Source organism: Monodon monoceros, unplaced genomic scaffold (assembly GCF_005190385.1).
Source record: "Monodon monoceros isolate NGI ecotype Baffin Bay Population unplaced genomic scaffold, NGI_Narwhal_1 Super_Scaffold_18, whole genome shotgun sequence".
NCBI classification, from domain to species: domain Eukaryota; kingdom Metazoa; phylum Chordata; class Mammalia; order Artiodactyla; family Monodontidae; genus Monodon; species Monodon monoceros.
The window spans coordinates 164,791,340-164,803,625 of record NW_021703774.1 but is presented as its reverse complement, the minus strand read 5'-3'; the positions used below and the strand labels follow the sequence as shown (position 1 = coordinate 164,803,625).

The window sequence follows — 12,286 nt, the reverse complement described above, 5'->3', positions numbered from 1 at the left end:
ACCGGGTGCTCTTGCCCGCGCAGCGGTGTACCTCGACGCCGGGCGCCCGGATCCACATGGGACAAAGAGAAAAAAAAAAAAGAGGCAAACATAAAAAAAAAAAAAAAAAAAAAAAAAAAAAAAAAAAAATCAAACATGAAGAAAGAAAGGATCTATGTTGTCAGAATTCTAATTACCTAGGGCATGTGTTTATGGTCTGACAATGACACTCATTAACCCAACAAACTGAAACCACAAACTCTACTTTTCTAGATTAATATTCAGTAAAATTGTTCCTCCTCCTATTACACTGAATTACACTAGAAATAGCCCAGTATACCACAGTTCATCAAAACCATACCACAGCATCAAAACCCAAGCTCTTTTTATAATTACAGAGAAGTAAACTTCAAAACATCCTAAAAACAAGGCATTTACTTATGAGTGCAATTCATTTAAATTACGTGTAAGTGCATTCTTACAGAATCTGACCTCTGGGGCTAAAAGTCAAAGCTCTTGCTCTTTAGTATCTAGAGAGGCCATGAAAATTAATTCATTAGGTACGTGACTCACACTGACCTGGGTTCCTCAACAGTCACCTGAAGAACCAGCATTAAGAGCAAAGAGAGAGTTCCAAAGGCCCTCCTTCCCCAAGCCAAGGAGACTTAGGTGGTTGAGAAGGTTCTAAATAGATCAAACCAAAGAGACTATAAATGGACCCAGAGAGACTACAAATGACATCCAGGGGCCCTAAGACATGACTAGGAATTCCCTCATCTCTAGAAGAACTTAAATAAAGATCGGTACTAAAGAAGCTAAAGAACTATTACTCTTCCACTCAATATTCATATGTAAAAGTCCCAAAGCCCAGGAAATTTGACCCCAAGGGTGTCCATAATATATATTCCAGGAATCACAGAACCAAGACAGCCTCCTTGCCAGTACTTTATAACACAAAATGTTATTTGTGGGCAAGACGTGGCCTTTGAAAAACTGCCTAAACTGCACCCACTTAAGAGTAACCACTTTGAGCACTCGCTTCAGCAGCACATATACTAAAATTGGAACAACACGGAGAAGATTAGCATGGCCCTGGCGCAAGGATTACACGCAAATTCGTGAAGCGTTCCATATTTTTTGATTCACTTTTTTATACAGCAGAAACTAACACAACACTGTAAAGCAACTACACTCCAATGAAGATGTTAGAAGTAAATAAATAAATAAAAAATAAAAGAGAAAAAAATTAAAAATAAAGGTAACCACTTTGGACGTCCCTGGCGTTCCAGTGGTTAAGAATCCGCCTGCCAATGCAGGGGACACAGGTTCAAGCCCTCGTCCGGGAAGATCCCACATGCCACGGAGCAACTAAGCCCATGTGCCACAACTACTGAGCCTGTGCTCTAGAGCCCACAAGCCACAACTACTGAAGCCTGCATGCCTAGAGCCCGTGCTCCACAACGAGAGAAGCCACCACAATGAGAAGCCCGTGCACCACAATGAAGAGTAGCCCCCACTCGCTGCAACTAGAGAAAGCCCACGCTCAGAAACGAAGACGCAACGCAGCCAAAAATAAATAAATTTATTTTAACCAAAAATAAATAAATAAAAGTAACCACTTTAGTCAAACTGCAGCCTTGATGATTTACAGCTCTGTTTACAGATTTTCATAAGAGAAACAGCTAATCGCATCACAAACAATGAAGACTTATCAATTCTATACATGGTCCAGAGTTAAAGCACAAAACCCCAAACACTTAAAAATAATAATGACCAAGTGTTTCCATATCCCTTGGTATGCTGAAACACAACAAGGACTGACTTGAGCTCAATACCTATGTATAATACAAAGGGATAGTTGACACAATTTCTTTTGACATAAGAGCACCCCCAAAGTGACCCACCCTCAGCCTGGATTAGGTAAGAACCAGTATCTATGGTCCTAGAGAACCCTGTGCCTTTCTTTAATACAGCAACTATCACACATATTACACTTAACTCTTTAATCATCTCTCCCTCACCACATTGCAGGACCCTGATATCTCTGGCACCTAACACATTGCTGGGCATATCTCTGAATGCTCAAAAACAATTTGCTGGTTGAATGTATAATATGGAGCTATGCTGTCCAATGTGGCCTCTAGCCACATGTAGCTATTTAAATATAAACTTAATTAAAATTAAATGAAATTTAAAAATTTAGTTCCCTAGTCACACTTGCCACCTTTCAAGTGCTCGTTGCCACGTACGGTTAGTGGCTGCCATACTGGACAGTGTAGACACAGAATGTTTTCAACATCACAGAAAGTTCTATTGGGCACTGCCTGGAGTGTCCCTTGATTCTGGAGGCATTTCCTAACAGGATTATTATTCTAAGAGAAAAGGTAGAAAGAAAAATGTTTTAAATGTGCATCAAATTCCAGTAGTAAACAATACAACCAAAGGAAAGGAGTTCTTCTGCAAGACTGTCTCTAATATCAACTATGTTTCAAACTTTTCTGATAATTCTTTATTGCTAAAGTTTCATTATCAACTAACCCCCTTCTCCCACATATTCCCCTGTTGTGCCTAAAAGAAAGCCCTTAGTAACAACAAGGGCTGCTGCCCATACTCTAGGAAGGTGAAAAAAAAAGGATATATGAGATTATTTTTACCCTAATCATAGGCTAATAAAAAGGTCCAAAAGGATTTTGGAATTAGTTTAGTCTAGTTAATCAATTTTACAGAGAAAGAGACTGAGCACACAGAAGTAAAATAACCCACAGTAAAGATGTTAGAAGCAGACCAAACGGGTAAGGAAAAACAAAAAGCAGAGTGCACAGAAAGCCAGAAACTTTTATTTTTTTTCCAGAATTATGGCATATTATCCAAAATATCAAAATAGTCTATACTTAATAAACAGGAATGATAAGTACTAGTAAAAGGTCAAGAAACTCTCAACCAAAGTTCTGTCTTGTGTAAGAGACCCTAAGTTTCCCCTTACAAACTCTAATATATTATTTAAATGCTTTCACTGGCAGTTTACTTTTTCTTTCCATAATATAATCACATAAATTATTTATTCTCATAGTCAGAATCTATTTATTCCTACTAGTCAGAATAGATTTCAATTAAGCCACAAATATAGGCAGCTAAAACTGAAAGCAGGATATTTACTAGTTATTTTCAAAGGAAACATAATTCCAATGACAAGGTAAGAGTATAAACAAAGAAAGCGAACTAAGGGGAGAGAAATAATTTGCTTCTCAAAAATGAAATCACTTCTGTCACTCTGAAAATGTTATCTGAATGAAAACCACAGTAAGAGTGTTTCTGCTCCTTAACTGATTTTCATTTCCATGACCTATAAATAAAAATATAGAAGAAAGTAATATTAAGTTCTCTTATTACTTCACTATGAGCAAAAGCAAATTCAAGGCAATAAATCCAAAGATGTTATTAAAACAGAGAAAGACTGACAAATATATATTTTTTGCACATAATACTTACGTAGCTTGGAGTGTCCTCAGCCTCGTATTCTTAGGTAAACACTGAATTTTGTTTTTCAAAGGGCACAAATCTCTCCTTTGTAGGAATTTTATATACCTAATTTCTTACACCTAAAGTTATAAGAAAGCTTTTATATCTGCTCCATTAGGTTGAGAGTCCGCCTGCCAATGCAGGGGACATGGGTTCGATCCCTGGACCGGGAAGATCCCACATGCCGCGGACTAACTAAGCCCACGTGCCACAACTACTGAAGTCCATGCACCTAGAGCCCATGCTCCGCAACAAGAGAAGCCCGGGCACCACAACAAAGAGTAGGCCCCGCTCGCCGCGACTAGAGAAAGCCCACGCAGCAACGAAGACACAACACAGCCAAAAATAAATAAATATTTTTAAATAAATAAATAAAAATTCTAGGCAGGTTTACGGTAATCCCAATAATCCTCAATAACAACAGGGGCAGGCCTATGCGCTGTACACAATAAACTTTGCTGGATTAAGAAAGTTCACTTCAGGGAGTTCCCTGGTGGGCTAGTGGTTAGGATTCCAGGCTTTCACTGCCGTGGCCCAGGTTCAATCCCTGACTGGGGAACTGAGATCCCACAAGCCGCACAGCGCTTCATAACAGGAAAGAAAACAGATAAAGGCTGTCAGTGTCCATTAGTTTTTCAATATGACCAATCAGATACCAGTAATAAAATATTTTAAGTTCTAAGAGGATGTCAGGTGCAAAATGCCTGGTTTGTCCTTTAACTTTTTACCAGGTCTCAGAATCAACCTATTTCAAAAGATAAGAACATCTTCCTCTAGTCATCTGCCAAATCCTATTTCAGTATGAATCTAGAAATGAAACTTAAAGGACATGTCTACTGAGAAGTAAAGGAATCATTCATTTCTTGATCATTAAAAATCAAGAATCTTGGGGCTTCCCTGGTGGCGCAGTGGTTGGGAGTCCACCTGCCGATGCAGGGGACAGGGGTTCGTGCCCCGGTCCGGGAGGATCCCACATGCCGCAGAGCGGCTGGGCCCACGAGCCATGGCCGCTGAGCCTGTGCGTCCGGAGCCTGTGCTCCGCAACGGGAGAGGCCAGGGCAGTGAGAGGCCCGCGTACCGCAAAAAAAAAGAAAAAAAAAAAAAAAATCAAGAATCTTAACGAAGAACAGACTTCAAATCCAACAACAAGCAACATGCTAATACTCAAAGCTCTCAGAAAAGGTACAATCCAAATAATTAAGCTAATTTAATGTCATTTATATAATATGTAAGCCCTAATTAACTCACAACTGACCATTTCAATTTTCTAGGCTAGGAGTCTTAACTTTAATTATATATCTAAAACTTAAACTCCAAAATATGATTCAGAAGATGTCTGTATATTTTTAAGTTGCAAAAGTTATTCCAATGAGCAGCCTAAATTGAGAACTACTATCCTAGCTTTAACACATCCCTAAAATTATGCTAATTAAATTGGCATTTTCTTCAATTAAAAAAAAGTAAAAGATGACTTACTTGGGTCAATCAAGTCTAATGAAAATATTAACTAACTTTAGTTTTCAATGACAAAAAATTAATACTTCTCACATTCTTAAACACATCCTCCCAATTTGTTTTACACCGACTTCTCTCATCAAGAGTGTATCACAGGGCTTCCCTGGTGGCGCAGTGGTTGAGGGTCCGCCTGCCAATGCAGGGGACACGTGTTTGTGACCTGGTCCGGGAAGATCCCACATGCTGCAGAGCGGCTGGGTCCGTGAGCCACGGCCACTGAGCCTGCGCGTCCGGAGCCTGTGCTCCGCAACGGGAGAGGCCACAACAGTGAGAGGCCCCCGTACCGCAAAAACAAAAACAAAAAAAAACAAAAAAAAGAATGTATCACAATATGTCTTTGTCAGGTAAATAAAATGTTTTCTAGACATTTGTGGATAACCAACACAATGACAAAACAGTTAGATTGATTTTCAAATTGCAAAGATGGCAATAAACTAATATAAGAGCAGAGAAGGAACAATAAAATGTTCTTCATTTCACTAAAATTCAAGGTTCCAATAGCTTGGGCAGAATTATTTATGAGGCAGATTATAAAAAGATAAAACTAAGAGAAAGCAGTTTTTAGCAACGGATGACAGTGAAGACGACCATTTGAAAACAAGACCAATCAACAAACTGCACAAAATGGGAACTGAAAAAAAGCAGACATATTCAGGGTTAGGACTGAAAGATAGTTAACTACTTCCTTGTTTTACGAACGCTTTGAAGCTTCAACTAAGCTCTTCAGCTAAGGAATTAAGAGCAAACAAGTTGTTAGCGACTTCCCTGGTGGCGCAGTAGTTAAGAATCCGCCTGCCAATGCAGTGTTCAATCCCTAGCCTGGGAAAGATCCCACATGCCACGGAGCAACTAAGCCCTTGCACCACAACTACTGAGCCTGCGCTCTATAGCCTGTGATGCACAACTACTGAGCCCGCGCACCACAACTACTGAAGCTCACACACCTAGAGCCCGTGCTGTGCAACAAGAGAAGCCACCTCAATGAGAAGCCCACACAGAACAACAAAGAGTTAGCCCCTGCTTGCCCCAACTAGAGAAAAGTCCGCGTGGAGGAAGACCCAAGGCAGCCAAAAATAAAATAAAATAAACAAATTTATTTTTTAAAAAAAGAAATTTTAGGATTTCCACTTCACAGTATCCAGTTGTGAGAAGATGAGTCCAAAATCATAACTGAAATGTATCTGGAAAATACTGTACATGAGAAACTCCACAAAACACAGACAATATGCAAATATATAAAACGCTGACTATACTACAAACTTGTTAACATGACTTAACAGAAATCAGTCTACTTTTATTAGTATTATGTTCCTTTAAAAAATTTATTCCAAGAGCAAATAAAGGCACAATTCAGTAAAATGTCCTTGGTGTCAGGCGCCACCCACAACACTTAAAGACAACCTTTGAGGCCTGTTACCCAACTGCAGGGACTCCATCTGTCAACTCTACTAATCTACCTCATCTTCCATTCATAAACACGAATGGAAACTAAACAATCACCAGACATTGAGAAAGTAAAGAACCAATTTGAATAAACAGAACCAACCCTGGAGGGAGAGAGATGGTACAGGGAACAAAAAAAGATTTTTTTAATTTCCAATTAGTACCTATGAAAGGATTTAAGATACTATTCCAATCATAAAATAAGACGCATCTGCTACACACAGAAAAGGAGAGAAAACAAAAATTCTTAGATATTAAAAAAGTAATCGCCAAATGTTTATTTACGTACCCTTCAATTCAGCAATTCTATTTATAGGACTCCATCCTACTAAAATACTCACACATATGTATAAGGATATGCGCTATACTATTTTTTTTTTTTTTTTTTTGCGGTCCGTGGGCCTCTCACTGTTGTGCCCTCTCCCGTTGCAGAGCACAGGCTCCGGACCCACAGGCTCAGCGGCCATGGCTCACGGGCCTAGCTGCTCCGCGGCATGCGGGATCTTCCCGGACCGGGGCACGAACCCGTGTCCCCTGCATCGGCAGGCGGACTCTCAACCACTGCGCCACCAGGGAAGCCCTGCACTATACATTTTAACACATACAAAAAAGCCTAGAAACTATACATATATCCACCAATAGGAAAGAGTTAAATGAATTATGGTACAACTATAGAATAATCTACATGTATCAACATGGGAAAGATTTATACAATACATGAAAAAGCAATCACTAAGCATTGCAGTATAATCCCACTTATAATCTTGTTACACAAGTAATATAATAGTAATAGCTATTTATTACTATATAACACAAAGTGCCAGGTACCATTTTAAGTACCTTATAGGTATAACTAATTTAATCCTCACAACAACCTTAAGCACTAGAGTCTATAATTAATCCTTTTACATGAGGACACTGGGACACAAAAAGGTTAAATCATTTTTCCCAAGGTACACAGCCACTAAACCATGAGAGCTGGGACTATCAGCTATGGGACTCGAAATCCTCCAAGATCACACTTCACACTTCCAGCAGTTAGGATGCAAATCACAGAGTCCAGCTCCAGAGGCCATCCTCTAAAAACCTCCCCCTCTCTCCCACTCCCTGACTCTCTTCCCTTTTCCCCTTCCTCTTTCTCTCAATTTGTAAATGCATACAAAAAGATCTGTAAGAAGAGAGATGCTGAACTGTCAACTGTGATAGCTGCTAATAATGGAAGTGGAAGTGAAGAAGGTTTTTAATTATTTTTAAATATATAATATAAAGGTATAAATCAATATAATCTGTATTCTTTATAATAAACATGCATTATTTGACTGTTTTGAAACTAAACTAAGATCTGAATAAAGACATGAAAATAACATATAAACAGATAATTTTCAAAACAGTAAATAAAAGCTAATAAACATGGGAGAAAACTAAATCTTACAAGTAATCTAAGAATGCAAATTAAAACTGTATATAATTTTCACCTATCAAATTAACAAAAGTTAAAAGCATATTTAATGCTGGTAAAAACAGGGCAATATGCATCAACTATCCTAATGTTCACACCTGCTGATCCAGTAATTTTTACTTTATTGAACAAATACCAGAAATATTGAAAAACATTATACACAAAGATGTTAGTCTCAGCATTTCTTTTAATAACAAAATTGTTAACTGAATAATCCAGTGACAAGCAGTGTGCTTTAAGTGTACTGTGGTACAGCCATACACAGAAATGTTATAATACCATTAAGGAAGCCCTCTCAAAATTTTTATTGCAATGGGAATGTATCAATATGTTAAAATAGAAAAAATAATATTCACAGTATGATCTTCAGCTATGCACATATGAGTATATGTACATAAACACATATATGCCAACACATGTATATATAAACATATATATATTTAAGAATTCCTCCAAGGAAACATATCAAAATGCTACCAATAGTTATCAATGGGTGGTAAAGTTACAAGTGATTTTTTTTTCTTTTTTCCCTGTGATTTTTACAATGATCACATATGGCTTTTCTGTGGAAGGGAGCTTTTTCTTTTTTAAAAGCCTTTTCTCTTCATCATACTAAACAGAGAAATGAGTGAAGTAGTTTGTTACTGCGCATCCGGATATATCATATCGTTATTGGTTGTCAAGCAGCATATCCTACATCATGCCCATCTCCAGTCACAGGCAGAAAGGACAGAAACTCAGGCACAAATACGCCCCAACCAAATGGCAGTGCATCCACTCTATGGAGCAGCCTAAGGAGCACGTACAGCAACTTCAATTCTCCACTCAAACCACTCCCCATCTCTCACCCAACGTTTTAGGTTGACTTTTGATGTGATACAGTAATCCTCACACAAGCTGCACGTGGGGACAGACCATTTTAATCCTCTACTCTATGCCGCCGAGTCTGCCCCTGAAAGAAATGCTACCCATTTAGTAAATTTACCCACCGTCATTCTGGACACTTCTCTGTCATCAACTGAAACAGACACGTAAGCCTTGCTGCTTTCTAAAAATGGCCAATCCTGCTTGGCAAATGACAGCATATGCTAAGATTTCTCACTTCTGCAGAGAATGGGTGGTTCCCCTGCTAAGGCTATAAATCCCAATACACAGTAGCATTCCCTCTCAACAGCAGAATCTGAAATGTAGTTATCTCCTCCACGAGAAAAGTCCAATTCTCCTGGCAACAAGCTTTAAGAGAATCCTAACCTAGAGCACGCTCTCCAGGCTTCTCCTCCTGCTTCGTCACAGGAACCACAGCAGCCGAATCCTATACTACGCCCGCCCATGCTGCAGCAGCAGCCATGTTTGGCTCAGCCCTGCTGCAGCCCCAGATGGAAGCCAGGACAGCAAGGACAAGATGGCAAAGGACTTTAAAAAGGAAACTCTGTAACAAATAAGAGGTATCATAAAAAATGTTGCACTAATCTGCCACATCATTAAAAGTAAGGCTTTTTTTTTTTTTTTAACGACGCCTCTTTCAAAGTACTTTAAGCCGCTTCTCTTGGTATCATGAAAACAAATTTGGGAAGATCGGCATAAGTATTACTATTACGGTAAAGATCAATTTAATCAGAATGCATGGGGAACACAATTCATAAGTTTTTACTTAACTAATAATTAACAAAAAAATGCTCCCTCTTTCCCTTGATTCCCTGTTAAAACACTACAAATGTATTTTAAATCCTCTTCACTCTTAAAATAATGAATGTAATTTAATCTGTCTTTGCTTAGTGAGGAACTTGCAAGGAGTCACATTTTAGCTTAGTTTCATTTTTCAAAGTAGAAACTGCTTTACTTTTCTGATTATAAAAGTGATATGTAGGGGCTTCCCTGGCGGCGCAGTGGTTAAGAATCTGCCTGTCGGGCTTCCCTGGTGGCGCAGTGGTTAAGAGTCCACCTGCCGATGCAGGGGACACGGGTTCGTGCCCTGGTCCGGGAAGATCCCACATGCCGCGGAGCGGCTGGGCGCGTGAGCCATGGCCGCTGAGCCTGTGCGTCCGGAGCCTGTGCTCCGCAACGGGAGAGGCCACAGCAGTGAGAGGCCCGCGTACCGCAAAAAAAAAAAAAAAAAAAAATCTGCCTGCCAATGCAGGGGACACGGGTTCAAGACCTGGTCCAGGAAGATCCCACATGCCACGGAGCAACTAAGCCCATGCGCCACAACTACTGAACCTGTGCTTTAGAGCCCATGCACCGCAACTACTGAAGCCCATGAGCCACTACTGAGCCCACAAGCCACAACTACTGAAGCCCGCGTGCCTAGAGTCCGTGCTCCGTGACAAGAGAAGCCACTGCAATGAGAAAGCCCACTCACTGCAACAAAGAGTAGCCCCCACTCACCGCAACTAGAGAAAGCCTGTGTGCAGCAACGAAAACCCAATGCAGCCAAAAATAAATAAATAAATTTTTTTTTTTAAAAAGTGATATGTGGTTAATGTAAACAAAAATGACTTAGCACAGAAAGAAAATGAAAATCACCCAATCTCACCAGCAACCAGAAATAGCCCCTATGAACACTGTTGTATAAGCAAGCACTTTTTCTATATATTTTTTAAGATAAAATTTGATCACACATGCTACTTTTAACTGGCTTCCATAGAATAAATGTGGACTTTTTCCTAATATTTATTTGGCTGCATCAGGTCTAAGCTGTGGCATGCGGGATCTTCGTTGAGGCATACAGGACCATTTTTTTTAGGTGTGGCATGCAGGATCTTTTTAGTTGCAGCATGTGAACTCTTAGTTGCGGCATGTGGGATCTAGTTCCCTGACCAGGGATCAAACCCGGGCCCCCAGCTTTGGGAGCACGGAGTCTTAGCCACTGGACCACCAAGGAAGTCCCAAAGTGGACGTTTTTATGTCAGTAAGTGTTTTGCAACATTTTTAAGGGTTACATAGTATTTCAATGGATATTGAGGCCAGAATTTGCCCAGAACTCTATTACTAGACCTTAGAATGTTTCAAGAGGTTTGCTATTATAAATGATGACATGACAACAATCAGAATTTTGTTTAAACTCTGACTTTCAAAGTACAATTCTGTAAAAGCAGATGATATTATATAAAACAAAAACGAAAAACCAAGCTTGATTTCAAAGTAATCCTTGGATATATGTTGATCTCAGAACCTTAACAAAGTTTAATATAACAACAGTCCAATTTCTGTTACATCACCAAGGGACACAAGAAGCAAAATCCTAGGTCAAACCGTCTCATTCATCCCACTTGGAAAAGAAATTCATTTTAGTCTCTGTCTCACCCTAGGTACCTGTTTAGTGAAAGAGACTAAGCTCAAAGAAAAGAAAACAGTGGCAGAGCCTGGGGAAGAACTGAAAGTAATTCCGTGAGGTAAAACTGATCCAGGACTCTAAATGTACACTGCTGAGGTCCATCTTCAATTGGAGGATGAGGAAATTAAAAGGTTTAGAAGAGGTTCTAGACTCCCAGACCTATAACTGACAGGGAACCAAGCACTTAGAGCAGCCATGTTCAAAAGTACACCTGTACATTCCATCAGAGAAATTCCTCCAGGTTAACAAATTTATTTGAAAAGGCCAACTATTTCCAGTTCTGCATCCCTTAAATGAATAATCAAACCTGCTAACACTACGAAAAAGCACAAGAACAATAAAATGCCCCATTTTCAGGGTCATGAACATGGAGCTTCTTCATGAAAATGAAATCCATTTCCCTCCAACCCAAAGACTGGTTACTAATGCAATTTCAATTATCCTTCCAGACTTCACAAGTCACAGCTGAGTTGGTATTGACCACCAAGAGCTCAAAAACTTCCCAAACACTGTATAATGAAATCTATCAACATTTGAAAACTATTATCTTCCAAATAATCAATGCATGATGTTACAAAATCATGCATGGGTAAAAGATCCAAAGTACCATACAAACCAACAGATTTAAGTGCATGAAAAGTTCATGGAGGGACTTCCCTGGTGGCGCAGTGGTTAAGAATCCGCCTGCCAATGCAAGGGACACTATCCGCCTGCCAATGTAGGGTTCAATCCCTGGCCCAGAAGATCCCACATGCCTCGGAGCAACTAAGCCCCTGCGCCACAACTACTGAGCCTGCACTCTAGAGCCCGCAAGCCACAACTACTGAGCCCACATGCCACAACTACTGAAACCCACGTGCCTAAAGCCTGAGCTCGGCAACAAGAGAAACCATCGCGATGAGAAGCCCGTGCACTGCAATGAAGAGTAGCCCCCGCTCGACAAACTAGAGAAAGCCCGCGTGCAGCAACGAAGACCCAACGCAACCAAATAAATAAGTTCACGGACATGGTTTCAGGTTCCAAATTGAAACTAACTT

General features: G+C 39.9%; 1 protein-coding gene and 1 non-coding gene across 8 annotated transcripts in view; one reads left to right on the top strand and one right to left on the bottom strand.

The window, feature by feature from the left end:
• EIF4G3 (eukaryotic translation initiation factor 4 gamma 3) overlaps positions 1 to 12,286 on the bottom strand; it is a 367,450-nt gene that overhangs the window by 332,146 nt on the left and 23,018 nt on the right. The gene's annotated exons all lie outside the window — the stretch shown is intronic.
• Positions 1,011 to 1,117, top strand: LOC114900075. Its single transcript, XR_003794702.1, has one exon. It is a non-coding gene; the product is annotated as a U6 spliceosomal RNA (small nuclear RNA).